Below are 18,414 nucleotides of genomic sequence, written 5' to 3'. Positions count from 1 at the left end.
GCAAGTGAAAAGAAAACAGTTACATACACAAGAAACCCCATAAAACCATCAGTTGATTTTTCAGCTGAAACTTTGAAGGCTGGAAGGGAGCGGCATAATATATTCAGAGTGATTCAAAGACAGAAAAAACCTGCAACTAAGCCTCCTGGGTGGCTGAGTTAAGCTTCTGATTCTTGATTTCAGCTCAAGCCATGGCCTCACAGTCGAGACTGAGCTCTGGATTAGGCTCCATGCTGAGCCTAATTCTCTTGGGATTCTCTCTCTCTCTCTCTCTCTCTCTCTCTCTCTCTCTGCTCCTCCCCTACAGTCGTGCACACACTCTCTCTCTCTCTCTCTCTCTCTCTCTCTCAAAATAAACAAACGTTAAAAAAAAAAGAAAGAAAAAAGAAAAATACCTGCAGCCAAGACTACTCTATCCAGCAAGGCTATCACTCAGAATAGAAGGAGAAATACCGTTTCCCAGCCAAAAATGTCAAAGGAACTCATGTCCACTAAACCAGCCCTACAAGAAATGCTAAAGGGGACTCTTGGAGTAGAAAGGAAGACCATAAGTAGAAGAAAAGGAGGCAGCACAAATCAATTAAATTAAGAATATCTATAAAAATTGGTCAAGGGATTCACAAAATAAAAGGATGTAAAGTATGACAACATATACCTAAAATATAGACTAGGAAGAGGAGTAAAGAATGGGTTCAAACTTAAGTTACCATCTATTTATATAGACTGCTCTATGCAGAAGATGTTATATACAACCTAATGGTAATCACAAACTAAAAACTGGTAATAGATATGCAAAAAATCAAGAGAAAGGAAACTAAGTATATCATTAAATCCAGCAAACCATGAGAGAAGAGAGCAAGAGAAAAAAGGAATAGAGAAGAACTACAAAAACAAACATAATACAAATTACAAAATGGCAATAAATACACACCCATCAATAACTATTTTGAATATAAATGCTCTACATGCTCCAATTAAAAGAGATAGGGTGACAGAATGGGTACAAAAAGCAACACTCATCTATATCCTGACTATACACAATTCATTTCAGACCTAAAGACACATGCAGACTAAAAGTGAAGGGATAGAAAAGCATGTATCATGTAAATGGAAGTGAAAAGAAAGCCAGGGTAGCAATATTTACATCACACAAAAAAGACTTTAAAACAAAGACTGGAACAAGAGACAAAGAAGGACACTACATAATCATAAAGGGAACAATCCAAGAAGATATGACAATTCTAAATATTTATGCACCCAACGTGGAAACATCCAAATACGTAAAGCAGCTAATAACAAACATAAAGGAAGTAATTGATAGTAATACAATAATAGTGGGAGACTTTAGCACCCAACTTACATCAAGAGACTGATCATCCAAACAGAATTTCAATAAGGAAACAGTGGTTTTGAACAACACAACTGATCAAAAGGATCTAACAGATATATTCAATACATCCCATCCTAAAACAGCAGTATATACATTCTTTTTGAGTGTACATGGAACATTTTCCAGAATATATCACATGAGACCACAAAACAAGTCTCAACAAATTCACACTGACTGAAGTCATACCATGTATCTTTTCCAACCACAATGCTATGAAACTAGAAAACAACCCCAAGAAAATATCTGAAGGAAACACAAATGCATGGCATTTAAGTAACATATTACTAAACAATGAATGGCTCAACCAAGAAATTGAAGAAGAAATTAAAAAAAAATGAGATAAATGAAAATGAAAACGCAAAAGTCCAAAATCATTTGGGTGCAACAAAAGCTGTTCTAAGAGGGAAGTTCACAGCAATACAAGCCTACTCAAGAAGCAAGAACAACCTCAAATAAACAATCTAGCCTTATACCTAAAGGAACTGGAAAAAGAAGAACAAACAAAACCCTAAGCCAGTAAAAGGAAAGAAATAATAAAGATTAGAGCAGAAATAAACAAAACAGTACCTAAAAAATCAATAGAAAAGATAACAAAACTAGGAGCTCTTCCTTTGAAAAGTGAATGAAAGTGATAATCCTTTAGACAGACTCATAAAAGAGAGAGAGAGAGAGAGAGAGAGGGAGGGAGGGAGAGAGAGGGGAGAAAGGACTCAAACAAAACAAAAAGTGAAAGAGAACAAATAATAATCAATACCACAGAAATACAAGAATTATAAGAGAATATTATGAAAAATAAGATGCCAAAAAAATTGGACAACTTAGAATGAATGGATAAATTCCTAGAAATATATAACCTCCAAAAACTGAATCAGGAAGAAAGAGAAAATTTGAACAGACTGATTACCAGCAATGACACTAAATCATTAACCAAGTCTCTCAACAAACAAAAGCAGGACCAGATAGTTTCACAGCTGAATTCTAAAAACATTTTAAAAAGAGTTAATACCTATTGTTCTTAAACTATTCCAAAACATAGAAGAGGAAATAAAACTTCCAAATTCATTCTGTGAGGCCAGATTTACCCTGATACCAAAACCAAATAAAGACCTCAAAAAACAAACAAACAAAAACTACAGGCCAATATCTCTGATGAACATGGATGTAAAAATCCTCAAGAAATGTTAGCAAACTGAATCTTATAATACATTAAAAAAACGATTTGCCGTGATCAAGTGGGATTTATTCCTGGATGCAAGGGTGGTTCAATATTCACAAATACATCAACATGATTTATCACATCAACAAGAGAAAGGATAAAAATCATATGATCATTTCAATAGATGTAGAGGGGTGCCTAGGTGGCTCAGTCAGTTGAGCGTCCAACTCTTGATTTCAGCTCAGATGATCATCTCAAGGTTCGTGAGACTGAGCCCCACATTTTCTGGGGATTCCCTCTCCCTTTCTCTCTCTGGCCCTCACACACACACGTACATGTGCTCTCTCTCAAAAAAATAAACATTAAAAAAACAGATGTAGAAAAAGCATTTGATAATGTACAACATCCACTCATGATAAAACCCTCAACAAAGTAGGTTTAGAGGGTACCTCAACATGACGAAGACCATCTATGAAAAACCCAGAGCTAACATCATCCTCAATGGGGAAAAACTGAGAGCTTTTCCCCTAAGATAAGGAACGAGACAAGGACATCCACTCTTACTCCTTTTACCCAATACTGTACTGAAGTGCTATCCACAGCGATCAGACAAGAAAAAGGAATAAAAGCTATCCAAGGTGATAAGGAAGAAGTAAAACTTTCACTATTTGCAGATGCATGATGCTATACATAGAAAACCCTAAAGACTCCACCAAAAAACTATTATAACTGATAAATGAATTCAGTGCAGGATACAAAAATCAATACAGACAAAACCATTGTATTTCTAGACACTAATAATGAAGTAGCAGAAAGAGAAATTAAGAATACAATTCCACTTACAATTGTACCAAAAATAATAAAATACCTAGGAAAAAACTTAACCAAGGAGGTGAAACACCTTTACTCTTAAAACAATAAAACACTGATGAAAGAAATTGAAGATGACACAAATGGTAAGATATTCCATGCTCACAGACTGGAAGAACAAATACTGTTAAATGTCCATACTACCCAAAGCAATCTACAGGTTTAATGCAACCTCTATCTAAATACTAATAGCATTTTTCACAAAACTAGAATAATCCTAAAATTTCTGTGGAACCACAAAAGATCCTGAGTAGCCAAATCAATCTTAAAAAAGAACATAACTAAAGTTATCACAATCCCTGATTTCAGGATATATTACAAAGTTGTAGTAATCAGAATAGTATGCAACTGGCACACACACACACACACACAAAACCACCACACATAGATCAATGGAATACACTGGAGAGCTCAGAAATAAACCCACAGTTACCTGGTCAATTAATCTTTGACAAAGGAGGATGAATATGCAATGGAAAAAAGACAATCACTTCAGTGAAAGGTGTTGGGAAAACTGGACAGCTATATATGAAGAAATGAAACTGGACCACAAACCCCCCAAAACTCAAAATGGATTAAGAACCTAAATGTGAGACCTGAATCCATAAAATCCTAGAAGAGAGCATAGGCAATAATTTCTCTGATTTCGGCCATAGCAACATTTTTCTAGATTTATCTCCTGAGTCAAGGGGAACAAAAGCAAAATTAAACTATTGGGACTACATCAAAATAAAAGCCTTCTGCATGGCCAACAATCCACAAAACTAAAAGACAACCTACTGAACAGGAGAAGATATTTGCAAATGATATATCCAATTAGGGGTTAATATCCAAAAATATATGGAGAATTTACAGAATTCAACACCCAAAAAACAAATAATCCAATTAAAAAACGGGTGAAAGACATGAACAGACATTTGTCCAAAGACATACAGATGGCCAACAGACACATGAAAAGATGCTCAACATCATTCATCATCAGGGAAATGCAAATCAAACCATAATGAGATTATCACCTCACAACTGTCAGAACAGGTAAGATCAAAAACACAAAAAACAACAAGCATTGGTGAGACGGCAGAAAAAAAAGAGCCCTAGTACACTGTTAGTGGGAATGCAAGTTGGTACACCACTGTGGAAAACAGTATGGAGGTTCCTTAATAAATTAAAAATAGAACTACCATAGGATCCAGTAATTGCACTCCTAGGTATGTACTCAAAGAATATGAAAACACAATTTGGAAAAGATACATGTACCCCTATGTTTACTGCAGCAATATTTATAGTAGCCAAAATATGGAAGCAATACAAGTTTCCATTGATAGATGAATGTTTAAAAAAGAGGTGATATTTATATAACCAACCTCCAATATCTTTCACAGGTATACTTTGTATGCTTTAAAACGTGTCTCATAGGGAGAACTGCATATGCCCTAGTGGGCAAAGAGGATGTCCCCAATAAGGGACAGCCTGGGGTAGGATGTTACAACTAGAACAGGGTAAGGAAAACATCTATGCATTGAGTAGGGGTGGTCATGTGTGAGGTATCAGAGCTGAAGTGGAATGAGAAGAGAACTCACACAAAGGGATGTCCTAGTACAGGTTGTCAGAACACCAGGCGCTCGAGCCTAAGCAGGGTGAGCAAAGCATCCATGCAGAAGAAGCAGAAGAAGAAGATGGGACACAACAATAAGTGTATCTGAGAAGGACATGAAAGCTTTGTTTTTCACTAAAAAAAAAAAAAAAAGTAACTAGCAAATTTGGAAAGGGAGAAAAGCAGAATAAACTATGTGGTGTTAAGATTCGAACTGAAGATACTGATAGGACTTGAGGTTTTCAATATATAGATATACACAGCCAAAGAAATAATTGTGTGTGTGTATGTGTGGTATGTGCATGTAAGTGTGCTTAGAAGAGAAAAAGAAAAAGGGATGGTCACAATGCATTTATGGTTAGTAGGAAGTACATAAGAAATTAGGACTTGATAGGGTCTCAGATCAACAAAGCACTTTTTAAAAATACATTTAAAATATTTAAAAATACTAATTTGTATAACATTGAAATTGTTTCAAAAACTGAAAAATGTAATTTCAAATAATTGTTAACAGCACAGGTAAAATATACACATATAAGCACATTCATATATTATGTATAGAAACATTAAAAGTTAAAATGTTGGAAGTGGTTTTCCATGCAAATGGTTAGGGCTTCATATCTCTATAAACTTAGAACAATATTGAGTTAGCCACAATGTCACATGCATCATTCATAAAACTGTTAGTTTATGCAGATGTTTCATATTTCCTTTCAGCTGTGTTGTAATTATGAACTATTACTCTACTAACCAAAAATGAGAGGTACAATTTGAGATATTCATAGTTTGGGTTGATGGATTTATCCAAGACTACAGATAGCTGCCTTTCTTTTTTTTTTTTTTTTTTTCACCAAGGAATTAACTGCAGGCATAATAGAGAACAGGTTAAGAACAGAATTGTGGGTCCAGTACTAACTAGCGTGAAACCCTAACTCCCCAACTTAGTTTCTATGTGACAACTTTGAAGAAGGAAATTAATCTCTCAGAGGGGATTAATAAATCTGTATCACGAGCTTGTGAAAGAGTTAAATCCAGTAATATATGGTATCTATCACATGATAAGTACCCAATAAAATGTAGCTATAAATTATTATGATGTTTGTATCAGTCAGGAAGGCCAACTGCTGTAACAAACAACTTCAACATTTCAGAGGTTTCACAAGAAAAAAAATTATGATTTATGGACAGCCTAATGAAAGTCAGAAGGGAGACTCTGCTCTGTTCAGTCACTCAGGAACCTAGACTCTATTCATTGTACAACTCTGTCATTTTCTAAGGTACTGGATTCTTTGCATCTAGCTGTCACACAAAAGAAAAAAAAATGTGAAAGGTATATATCCCTTCTTAAAAACATTAGCGAGTTTCGACACACATTATTTCAGCCCACAGTCCATTGATGAGAATTAATCACACAGCTCCACATAGTATTGATGAGAATTAATCACACAGCTCCACATAGTTGCCAGGCGTCTCCAAAATGTGGTTCAGTGGTAAAGAAAGGATGAAGAGAAAGAACGGGTATCACTGAGCATCTATGGTCTCTGTTACACTCTGCCTCTCTGGTCTCCAAATATCAGTTAACTCCCTTCTTTTGCAGAGAAGGCACATCAGCTCTCCCTAACATAGCCAACTCCAAATCCCACAAAGTCACCACACCAGTTTCAAGTCCAGGGTTACAGAGAGACAATTCTCTATGAGTCTTTATGCTGCTGCACATCTTGCTTGAGCTTTTGTTCCAAATCATCCACGATGTTAGTTCAGCAAACGAGTTGGGAATACAGAGATAGTGCCTCTCTCCAGAGTAGATGGCACAATGGCACAACTGCTTGCCAGAAGAATGATACAAGTAAATTTTTTTTTAACACAAAATCTTGGGTAGTATTCATTTTTGGTTAGCCTTTGAGCTATTAATAGTTTTCTACTGCTTGATCTGGATAAAGCAAATAGGTGTTAGTTTTATAGCTGTTATTGTGTACCATACTTACATATTTATTCTCTTTTATTTGGCATGTATATAATTTTTTTAAATATAAAAAATAAAAAATACTAGAAAAATATATACATATATTTCTCCACAAAAGCCTATCAATATATTGTACTATAACCCGTTAGTTAAATGGAGAAAATCCACAAGTTCCTATCAATAAATGCAGAAAAATATGTTGACAATATTCAACCTTCATTCGTGATAAATTAAATTGTATTTGTGAATCAGAATTTAAAAAGATCATTCGTAAACCTTTTAAATTTATTGACCAAAGGCCTCAAGCAAACATACTTTAATAGTGAAATGTTCAAAACCTTTAAAATCAAGAACTGAAAGAGACAAAGATATTGCCAATCACTGCTCATACAAATATCATATTGAAGGATCTAGTTAAGGAAATTAAAGTTAATAGATAAAAAAATGAATTTAAGTAAATTATCTGCACTTCTTTATACTAGGAAAACAAATGTAATATTAAAAAGGGATGTATTTCACAATAGATTAAAATAAAAATATGTACCTAGGGTTAAATTTAATAATGTATGTGAATTCATAAAGAAAATAAAATTTTAATGAATGAAATTAAAGAAGCACAAATAAACTGAGAGATGAACTATTACATTCAACTAGATGAAACTGCTATTTTGGTCAATCAAAAATGGTCAAATACAAGCAATTTCACATGGTTCAACTAAATATACCCATGAAGAACAAATAATGTTATGAATTTGACCCTTCTCTCAATATTAATTTATATACTCCTTTCTGTTCCAATCAAAATCCAACACAAGGTAATTCTAAAGTCTCAAAAAGAGAGTATTTTTCATAACAAGAATGTAAAAGGATATTACCTTTACCCTACCAAAAATTATAAAATCAAATAATAACTAAAGAGTAGCATTGTGCATGGATAGGAAAATAGCTACTGGAACAATATTAAGAGTCCAGAAACAGACTCCCCAGTTTTGTTCTGTTTGTTTGTTTTTGCTATCTTAGTATAAATCCAAATTGCCTCTGAAGATCAACTGGGGAAAGAATGGACTGTTCAACAATGAAGAATGGTTGGACAACAGGGTATCTATTTGACAAAAGGTAATTTTGGATACTACTGCACACTATGCAAAAATCAAGTCCAGATGACAAAAATCTGAAAATGTGAAAACAAAACTTAAAAGCTTCAGGAAGTAAATAGGGAGAAGATGTCATGACATTAAGGTAGAAAAGAACTTACTAAATAAGATACAAAAAAGTATAGCTTATAAAGAAAAAATGTATACATGTAAAGCCTTGTATTCATTAAAGGCACCAATTTAAAATATAATTAAAAGCCACAAATTGTTAACATATAAGACTGGCAAGGGGGTTATATACAGATTAAATTAATCATTCTTACAAATGAGGGGGAAAATTCAATCAAATTAAAAATTAGGCAAAAAACAAGACCATGCATTTCAGATGAGAGAGGCACACATGACATATAAAAATATGAACAAATGCTCAAACTTATTTGGCTATGGGTAATGCAAATCAAAACAATATCAAATTCCCATTTCAGATTAATCAGAATGACAAACCTTTAAACGTTTTGTATATTTCATGGGTTGCTTTTGGATGTGGTGCACTGGCAACTATTACACATAGCTAGCAAGAATGTAAATTGGGAAACCACTTTATAGATACATTTAAATTCACCCACTGAAGTTGATGATATGAGCCTAATGGCCCAGCAAGTTCATTCCTACGTATATACCCTAGAGAAATTCTTGCCCAGATGCCCAAGGAGTCATATAAAAGAATGCTCATACCATCATTGTTTATAATGTCTGGAAAACTAGGAATATTCCAAATGTCCATCATCAACAATACTTTTCATACGAAAGTTAAAAATCAGGCAAAACTAAGTAATGCATATTTTAAGGATCCACACAGACACACAAGAACCAATTCTTTAAAAGAACAATTGCATGATAAATACAAAAGTGGGGATTATGATTACCACAGAGGAGAAGCAAAGGACCAGAGTCAGGGAGGAGTATACAGAGAGTTTCCCTAGTATTGATAATTCAGTTACTTAGACTGTATTATTATCTATACCTCATAAAGATATTAAAACATTCCCATTTATGAATAAAATATTTCACAATAAATTCTAAGAGAAAGAATGAATTACTGCCCAGAAGCCCAAAATGGGTTAGGAGACAAAAGTCTCAAATCACTTTAAATTAATTCAACATTCTTGGGTCTGATAAATCTAGCCTTCTCTGGGCATGATTTAAAACCCAGGCCAGCCCTGTCCCTGACATGGCACACAGAAACACTCATATATCTTTTGTTTCACAAAAGACTCTTGAAGTGTAATCTTTTTTTTTAATTTTTTTTAATGTTTTTATTTATTTTTGAGACAGAGAGAGACAGAGCATGAGCGGGGAAGGGGCAGAGAGAGAGGGAGACACAGAATCTGAAGCAGGCTCCAGGCTCTGAGCTGTCAGCACAGAGCCCGATGCGGGGCTATAACTCATGAACCGTGAGATCATGACCTGAGCTGAAGTCGGATGCTTAACCAACTGAGCCACCCAGGCGCCCCACTTGAAGTGTAATCTTAAAGTAACTTTGTCTCCCCTTTTTCTCTTTAAAATGAACTAGTGAGTAACAGGATATCTGAGATGTGCTTCAATAAATTGAAAGGTGGCAGCATAAATGCAACAAGCTGGTCATGAGTTGATAACTATTTTAATTGATGACAGGTGTATGATAGTTGATTGCACTATTATATATTTGAAATTTTCCATAATAAAAAGTTTAAAAATCAATTCAGTGGCCTAAATATTTCCTTGCATATACACAAAAACTCAGTTCACTGACTTTTCTGACTACTTATAGGTAATGAAAACTAAATGGTCACTTTAAGTCAATAAATATACTAACTCAATTCAGAAATTATAATTCTAAGACCCATATAATGAAAAAACTCTTATATTATAAAATTAAATCTCCCTAGCTATGACATCCTGCAAGCAAGAGGCCAGCAAAGGTAGGGTAGGCACGGTGGTATTACGGTTTTTTTCTTTTTTTATTCATGTGTCCACTTGCAAAAGAGGATTCTGATCTCCCTCAGGTTTGAGTTTAGAGACGAAAGACAGTAAGAGGGAACAGGAAAATTCTTATTAGACTGGTGCTGTATTTAGATAGCTTTGCAGTCCCTAGGCATTGCTGGTGTTTAAAACTTGCTCTTATAAGGCATTTTTTATGGGCTTTTTGGAGGTCTCACTGAGAATGTCTACTGCACTACCCATGAAATACTCAGATGCATTTCCTCTCACTTCCATTCCTCACTTCATCTTGTTTTTTGCTAGTCCACTCTTTCCTCTACAGACCCCTTCAGATTAAAATGCTACCAGGCCAACCCTCACCTCCTTGTAGCCCACCACTCATTCTGGTACTCATATATCTTTTGTTCCAATGAACTCTAGAAGTACATACACCTTTTGTTCAACTCATCTACCAGCCACTGCCTAAATCATGTATAATCCTTCTACTTTTCAGGAGGAAGCCAGACAGATACCCACTATTCAATACTGTAGATTACATTAATAAACTTTCTCAATAGTTTTGTTAAAGGTCTATTCACCAGGCTTGATTATTCCTACCTTTACCCTATAGGTCTCAGAGTATAGTTGTCTCCAAAGTAATAATCTTCTTTCTAACCCCACCCTTCTTCATTTCAGTAACATAAAAATAATTTCAGGGTTGCATAATACAGTTCAATTATTTATTTTGAAAACTTCCATGTTGGAAGTACTCTAAACTGATACCTGGTCTCTTTCAACTTACTGTTCTGTTAAAAATTATCCCAGAGGGCTGAAGAGAGACATGTTGAGGCAATCTCACAGTGCTGGGCTGGATGGTCATTGAAACATGATGGTGAATGGAAAGTGGCCAAAAGAATTAAGATTAGTAAATATCATGATTAAAAAAAAATGAACCTCTGGGCAAATATTTTGATTAATATTTAGGCAATAAAATAATGACAATAAAGGACCAAAGTGGTTTACTCTCACAAAAACAAATGTGTTCATACATACTGATCTAAACACAAATATTTGCAAATAAAAACAGTTATAGTTATATCATAAGATTAGTAGGCATTTGGTAATTTCATTGGTATCATAAATTTTCAGATTAGGCTTGATTTATGAGCTGAAAAACAGTGGTAGGAGATATTTAATTGAATAGTATTAATAAAAAACGTTAGTTATTAATTATGTGAGTATAGAAGAAAGTCATCCATGGAATACTTTAATACTCTTTCCTAGTCAACATTTTAATTGATGACTTACATAAAAAACGAAATGTGCAAACACCACATTAATATGTTAATATATTTTCTTTCATATAAAATGTAACTTGCTTCACAACTAAACTACCAATTAAAATCAATTTTTCATCATTTGTTGTTTTGTCCTTGATCTTCGACTTACAATTTAAGACAGCAAATTACCTTAAACAGCAATTGTATACTGATTAGTTTCACACACATTATTTGATTAGTCCATATTAATAGCCTGTATTTCTCAAACATTTTGGAAATCAAAGGTTTAGCTCAATTATGCAGCAACAAGTCTAAATGTCTGGTGTGTGGTAATCAAGATTAATAAAAATGAAACCTTGAAAATGAACCATGTATTTTAATGAAACATGTTCCTTCTGGAATTTAAGGCACATGGTACACTGGAATGCCATGTGACAGAAATTGTGAAGGATAAACCAATAGTAACAGACGAAACTTTTCCCTTTTGTCAGTAAGGTGTTTTTTCAAAGGTGATCTTATTCTAGTAAACTGAAGACTATATGGCATACAGACCACCAAAGCTAGTTAATTTATTTTTATTGCTCTGCTATGAGCAAAACTAAGAACTTTCTTTAACTCCATTTATAAGTTCAGACAAATCTTAGACATTTTTGAAAACTGAGAAAATACTGCTTTACATTGAGATTTTCAGGTGAAAAAAAAAGGGCCACCCTTATTTTCCCTAATTAACATTATTGCACAAGACCATGCATTATCTTTTGATTTTATAGCAATTAAAGAATGATAGGGAAAAGAAGCAAGAGAAAGAGAAAATATAAAAATAAATTTAACAGGCAAAAGTGACAATAAGAGAAAAAGCATAGAAAAGAGAGCATGAAAAGGAAAATGCTCCATTTATTAATAAAAAACTTTAGAAGAACCAAGGGTGGGGGAACAAAACAGAAATGTGTCTTTGCTCTCCCTATCTCTTAATATCACACCCAAATCATGCACCTGAGACACTGTTTCTTCACAAGACACTCATGTGATAGATTATGCAGCAACTTATGTTGTTCTTTTAAAGGGTGGTAATTGTGCTTTTTAAGGCAACAGACTATATATTCAGTCACATTCTAATCTAAAATGCAGTGTCCAAAACCACCTCACACTGCATACTTTTTGAAAATGGAAGCTTATTATACAGTGAGATCACAGTTCAATTAACAGTGAAAAGTGATATCACTTTAGTCAACATTTTCCATCTATCTATCAAAAGGATATGGCTGTGTGTGTGTCTATATAAATACATACATATATATATATATATGTTTGTACGGTTGGCATAATCTCATTGCATTACTTAAATGGCAAAAAAAAAAAAGAAAAAGCGAAAATTGTACACATTTCAAAAGTATACTTAGCTCAAGAATAGACATTAATTAATTTAAATAATTCTTATGTCAGAATATTAGAATATCTCTGGAAATCGTAGCCATGTGACCATAACTCATAGCTGTTACTCTGGGTTAAAGGAGATAATCAGGTAAAAGCCAGTGCACCCTAATGCATAGAACATCATGTAATGCTATAATCTGAGTAAGAGGTGGGAAGAGGGGTCAGCAGGAGGAGTCATGGGGTAAAACAAATTCTAAATATATTTGTAGGCTAACCAAAATAAAATATTTTTTATTAAACTCTGTTTGACAATAAAGTATTTTATGGAAATTTTACCACTACCAGGGTAAACTAAATAGGAGTACTTCAGCTGGTTAAACAAATAAAGTTATTTTGAATTCCTATTTTTGTGGATTTTGAAAGTTCAAAAAATCTACCCCCAAAATATGCAGAACAATAGAAAAGAATAAAGTATCCAAGTAAGATGCTATGCAAAAGATTAACAGAACGACTGAGAGATTCAAGTTTTTACACCATAAGATAGTTTGGAAAGCCAAACCTACGATGGGATTAGAGCACAAGGTCTAAATGTCAAAGTTAAATTAAAAGAAATAACTTCAGTAATGTAGTCCAGGTGAAGCAAATGGCTTAGCAGGCAGTAAGAGTGTTTAAAAAATGGGCTTTAAATATCCCAGTTCTTAAATTCCCTGAAATAAAAGAATATGGAAACAGTAAGAGCCTGGGTAAGACAGTTAAAATTCATTTCTGCACTTAACTTGGTGATGAGCTTGGGGGTGGGAGAGAATCTATGAACGTACATTCTTTAGTTGATCTACAATTTAATGTAACCTGTTCAGTAACTTTTAGGTTTCTGGCTTTCCAACTTTCAAACTTTTTTGACCAGAAAATAATATTTTTTGCAGAATATAGTCCATGCATTCTTGCACACCTAACACTGAAAAAAAGGTTTCATTAAGTACTGCTTACTGTAATAAGAGAGTGATTCTAGTTTTGATGCTTGACAGCTGGCAGCTTTCATATCTCATCATTCCCCCTTTATCTCTTACCTCAAACCTGGGCAAACAAGAAAGCTCCCTCCTTTAGAGCCAAGAGAGGTAGAGAGAGGTATGGAATTTCCAAACCACTCAAGGCTCTGGCTACTTGTGGGAATCTTTTCCACATCTCCACACCCTAACCACCATAAAACCTCAAACATGGGGTGAGAGCCTGGGCAGCTCAGTTGGTTGAGCATCCAACTATTGATTTTGGCTCAGGTCATCATCCCAGGGTAGTGGGATCAAGCCCCATGTGGGGATCTGCACTGGGCATGGAGCCTGCTTGAGATTCTCCCTCTCTCTCTCCCCCACCCCCTCCACCCCTCTCTCCTGCTCACATGCTCTCTCTAAAATAAAAAATTAAATAAAAAATTAAAAAACATTCTCCTTTTGTGAGCTTCTCAAGTCATTTTTTACCTGCATGGGAGCTGCTCTGCTCTCCACAGAAAGCCTGTCACATAATAAGTTTTTCACTTTCTTGGTGCATGTGTGGCATCGTGTCTCCACATCTGAACCAAATTTGAGAGCCATTCTACCTCTTCAGCGTAACCACAACATTTATCTAACTTGTGTGATGAACTTTCCTATTTTCTATTCCATTTCATATTTCACTTAAAATAATACTGATCATAACTTTCTACACTGATTATACAACCGACTTACAGATTTCAGTAGAGAATTCTAGTTTGAGATAAGAAAAGGATAAAAATACTGATTCTAAAGGGTTTTTTGGTCCTTCGATTTTTAACATATTGTATGAGTGGATAATAATAATAGTAAAACCTCTCATTTAAACATATTCCAAGGATGGTATATCCAAGCATATTAAGACTCCTGTTCTACCTCACTTCTGTGACTCAAGCTTTATTATACATATAACGAAGATGATATAGAGCAGTGCTTCTCAAAAGTTCGTGATATACCAATCACCTGATGATCTTATTAAAATGCAGATTTTCAAACAGTAGGACTTGAGTAGGGGCAAAACTTCTGCATGTCTGACTACTGCCCAGATAGTATCAATATTGCTGGTCCACGGCGCACACTTTGAGTTGCAAGGACAAAGATAACAGCTATGAAAATGTCGACATTTGTATCATCATGCCCCCTATTTCTTTGTGCATACATACACACATATCATCTGAATCACTGGAAAAATAAGTTGTAGACATGATACTCTTTTACCCCTTAAATACTTCAGTGTATTCAGTATTCCCAGAAGTCACAAAATTCTCATACATAACCACAATACAATGATTCAATTCAGGAAACTGACATTAAAACAGCACTACTATCTAATTTACATTCCTTATTCAGATTTCAATGGTCCTACTAATGTTCCTTACAGCAAAAGAAACAAATTTCTGATCCAGGATCCGAGACAGGGTCACATGCTGCATTTAGTCGTCATTCCTCATTGGTCTTTAAAACAGTTCATTGGTCTTTCTTTTTTTTTTTTTATCATGTCTTTTGACATTTTTGAAGAGTGCAGGTACTTTATTTACAGAATAAATTAAAGTTTCTCTGATGTCATCGCATAATTCAAGTTATACATTTTTGGCCAGGACACCAGAGTAGACGTGCTTTTGGTTCAGGAGGCACATGATACCTATTTATCCTATTATTGGTATAGGTAATTTTGATCACCTGGTTACATTGGTAGCTGGTCGGTTTCCCCATGAGACAGTTTTTGTGTTTGCAATTAAGGTGTATCGTGTGGGAAAGTATTGAAGATACTCTGTTTCTTATAAACCTTCCATCCTGTCAATTGAGTAGCTATTGATAACTCTTGTCTAAACAATTATTATTGTAGTGCCAAATGGTAATTTTTTAATTTCGTGTTTCCTCCTGCCTAAATGGATATTTTACCATACGCAGCATTTCAAGATGACAATGCAAGAAATTTGAAAATTGTCTTCAATTTCTCACTCTCTCATCAATTATCATACTATCTAGTCACACAGTAACTGCTTGAGAAATGTATAGCACATAAAGACAGCTAAGTCACTACCATTACTATGAAATCAATGTCACATGGAAAAATTTAAATGTCTTTTGTGAAATCACAGGGCAAATAACTACAACAATAAGAAACAAACAAACCAAAAAAACCCATGAAATGTATGGAGTGATTTTACACTATCAGTCACCTAACTGAGAAAACCTGACACTTTGTTGAAGCGGCTAGAGTCTTAGGATCTATAAAACAAGGTTATAATGAGGGGGTTCAAGAGTCTGAATCCTTTTATCCAATTATATCCTGTGCACAGAGTAGCCAGCCTTGTCTACAGTGGGAAGGTCATTAGATGTGCCCAGAGCAATACTTTCCTTCTTAACACTAAACTAAGTGAGAATTGGTTTTACCAAACGTGTGTAATAATTTGTGAAATGCTCAAACCTCCATATCAGTGCCCCTGGAGTTTTTCAAAGAATAAAATATCATACCCAGCTCCTTGTTGGATCAGAAAGAATCTTTGTTGGTTAACTTAAAAGTAAAAATACCTTCCTAACAGATACCCCCAGCCATTGCCAGTGGGAATATCATTTAAAAGTTACCAGAATGGAATGGATATTCTCTCCTCATCATTACTATCATATGCTTTATTGATTTAAAAACCATCCTCAGTGTTTCCTCCAGCAGCTCATATAAAACGGCCACAAAGCTGTAACATCTGCTTGGCAGTATTAGCATAATACATTCAAAAATTGAGTTATCAGAGGCATTCCAGTCTACAGCTGCATTGTTTTTCTTGTTAACGTCCTATAGCTAATGTAATATTTTATCTCTAAAAAACAAAGCTCAGGTTATCTGATTAAGTTTGGCACCAAGAAGAATAATGACCTGCATTATCTGAAGACATGAGTGATACATTTGTGCACAGACAGAAAACACTACCAATTATGTACTTATTAGGCAAAACAGTTCTAGATAAAAAACTATTTTTTCATGTATAAAAAGATTTTAGAGATTGAAAATATCAATTTATGGATAATAACCCCATATCCCTACTAGCTGAAGGACCAGAAATTAATATTTTGATGTATGTTGGAGGGACCAAATGGTATATTTCAGGAGAAATCTATGGAATACACATACAATATTTCTACGTTAAAACTCAAACACATCCACGTAAACATACTCAGAAAAAGGATTGCCCCTTTGTGCAAAAGTTAAGCAAGTCTACATATCTCAATGACTACTGAGGGCATTGCTGCAGATAGTAATTCATTTTAGGTGATGATACAGACTTAGCAACAAAAGGTAAAACAGTGCTTTCTATTTTCTGTACAAGAGGGCAAAGGGGGTTATGATAGATTTAGAAGATATTCCTTCAAAATACTTTTAATTTTTAAATATTATACTCCAACATCTGAAAACTATAAACAACCATTTTGTCCAAAAAGAGAATGATTAGGTACACCATTTTTAAAAAAAGAATAAAAAGAATTAAAGTAAGATATCAAAAGAGGTTGCTAATAGATCTTTCTTGTTTCTTTTATTCCTGACTTTCTTGTATTTTCTTAATTTCTGTAATCACCTGACTAAAAGTAGCATCCATAACTCTTACCTCTGATAATTTGGATATTTTATTAGCAATGGGATATAACACAGTAGACAAAACAAAGTCAGTCTACCTTAATTTCCAGAAAACCCCTTCAGTGAAGGAAACTGGCGTAGTGTTCTATAGAATAGCAGCATATTGCTCTGCTGAAATGATAAAAATATTATAAAATATCTATGAGTAGGTACATTTAAAACCCCACATAGCATTCATAAAAATATACCTGATCATATGCCATGAACTATGAAAACTATGTTTAAAATATACATGATTATATTCCCTTTACTATAAAAACTACATTAGGAATTGAGGTAAAACTGAGGCTTATGTAATTTTGATTTTTTACATTCTTTACTTCCAACAACAACATAAAAAATGAAACAAATTGTCCCAAAAGCCTTTATTATTTAATCATTAATAATAAATAAGAAACAAACAGATAATAAAAACAGAGATAGAAAAAGCCCTGGCCAACCAGAGTTCAGGAGGGAGAAAAAGATGGGTAACTACTTTGTTCTGCTTTCAAAATAGTTATTTTAAATTAATGATTCAGTGCCTGACACTTGTGAGACAGGGTAAGCCTCTGCTATAACTGGAATTTTTTTTTTTTTTTTCAAATAAGCAATAGGCAAAGAGAAAATGTATAAACATTTTATTTGTAGTAAATATAAAGGACAAGATATGTGCAAATAATTCCTAAAATTTGGTAATAAGAAAGTAAGGTCTCTGAATGTTTGTCAAGACACCAAATGTCCTGTTTCTCAAGGCAAAGCAGAAACTGCATTTCAAAACGGAGGAGACTACAACTGATTTGTAACCTAACCAAAATTACCTAGGAACTAGTTGCTTGTATGTATCTAAGAATTAGAGTCTTACAAACCTACAAAGCTTCTGCTCAGGTCCGAGCCAAAAGGCCTCCTCCAGCCCACGACCTTGAATAACTTTGCTCTAGAGTCTGTATTTCACGACATTCTCTACCACCCTGGCTCCCTCACCCTTCCTTCTGCACGGGAAGTGGGCGGACCCGCCGGAAGTGCGGCGCGCGCTGCAGGTAGGCGGGGCCCATCGGCTCAGCGCAGTCGCAGAAGGCGGTGGGCGGGGCTGTGGGAGGACCCA

The 18,414-nt window shown here is 34.6% G+C and overlaps 1 long non-coding RNA gene across 1 annotated transcript in view; it reads right to left on the bottom strand.

Annotated features, from left to right (window-relative positions):
• LOC122209983 overlaps positions 1-17,406 on the bottom strand; it is an 85,806-nt gene extending 68,400 nt beyond the window's left edge. The window contains exon 1 of the long non-coding RNA XR_006197865.1: positions 17,372-17,406. This is a non-coding gene — a long non-coding RNA (uncharacterized LOC122209983). The remainder of the gene's footprint in view (positions 1-17,371) is intronic.
• Positions 17,407-18,414: the final 1,008 nt, after the last annotated feature.

Source organism: Panthera leo, chromosome A2 (assembly GCF_018350215.1).
Source record: "Panthera leo isolate Ple1 chromosome A2, P.leo_Ple1_pat1.1, whole genome shotgun sequence".
Taxonomy (NCBI): Eukaryota; Metazoa; Chordata; class Mammalia; order Carnivora; family Felidae; genus Panthera; species Panthera leo.
The sequence above is the reverse complement of the archived record's forward strand: the minus strand, read 5'-3'. Positions and strand labels throughout refer to the sequence as shown.